Source organism: Cynara cardunculus (assembly GCF_001531365.2).
Source record: "Cynara cardunculus var. scolymus isolate 2C chromosome LG 10, CcrdV1, whole genome shotgun sequence".
Taxonomy (NCBI): Eukaryota; Viridiplantae; Streptophyta; class Magnoliopsida; order Asterales; family Asteraceae; genus Cynara; species Cynara cardunculus.
In genome coordinates, this window is record NC_037537.1 from 23,725,250 (window position 1) to 23,726,681 (window position 1,432).

Sequence of the window (1,432 nt, forward strand, 5' to 3'; positions counted from 1 at the left end):
TATATGTAATTATAGTTTAGATTAAAAATAAAAATACGTAAATGATATATAAAAAAGTATTTAAAAAGTTGAAGGGTTAAAGTTAAAAATATCAAGGATTAAAATTGAATAATAAACTAAATTTATTTTAATGTATTTTAATGTCTTAAGTAGGTGGGGGTATGAAAACTCCTACGCACAATTGTATTACTCCTAATCTCAGGACGACCACCTGTTTTGTAGATAACTCGGAGTCACCGTATTTGAACCTTAATTTTTTATCCTCCTTCCAGAATATATAGTTTTCATACAAGTGAAATTTCATATATTTGTGTGTGGGTGTGTTGTGGAGGAGGCGCAGGAAAATGTTTGATTCCATATTTTATCCAGGTAAGATTTCTCGTACTTTTGTCTTTGGTTCAAGTTGTTGAATTCAAGGGTTTAGAAGTTAGGTTGCATGATTATGGACTTTTATCCTCCATTTTTAACTTGAGTCAAGTTTTTTTTTTATGTATTTTGAACCTATGGATGTTAAATCTTTGGAAAAATTCTTTGGATCAGAAAGTTGTTTTATTGTTTTGGGTATTCGTTAATTTAGGGCTTGGACTAAATTTTTGATCAATACTCGAGTGGAGTTTTTGTGTAGTTCGAATTTGGGCAGAAGAGGATTGATAGGTTTGGATTATTACCATTAACTGTGTTATGAGTTTTGAGTGCCTCTTGTTAGAAATTAACACACGTGGTGATTTATTGATATATGGGTAAAAGAGGCTGCAGAATAGAAACCCCTGCGCATTAGGATTGAGTTGCATTGGTTGTACAAATACGATGAGTTGTATTTGAAACAAACTATATATAAATATATATATGAGCGATCAAATGCAAATCACCCAATTTGAACAAGTTATTGAACTTTCTTAAATCTGTAAAATAACTCTTTGAACTTTTGAATACCTATGAAATATATTTTTATTACTTAAATATATGACTTGCAACCTGTACAAGAGGTAAAACTACAAATTAAATAAACCCTGAAAACTATCAAAATAGTCCTCCCTAGTCCACGATCCCCCATGGTCGTTTCAGATTTAAATAACATTTTGTTTTTAGCTACTACTTACATTCTATATTTATCATTAAAGACATCCTCATGTGATTGCTATTGGACTCCATGAAGAGTTACACGAAAGTCAAATATATGCATTTCAACTAGAAATAGATTAAATAAGCAAGTGAAAAATAATTCATACCACAACCTTCAATTTAAATATATTAGACATTTACTTGGGTATATTTTGACGCAACTTTTGGTATAATTCATATTTTGGCACAATTTTTAGTATATTTTGGCACAACTTTTGGTAAATTTTGGTGCAAGTTTTGGTATATTTTGGTGCTACTTTTAGTATATTTTGACGATACTTTTGATATATTTTGGTGTAAATTTTGCATA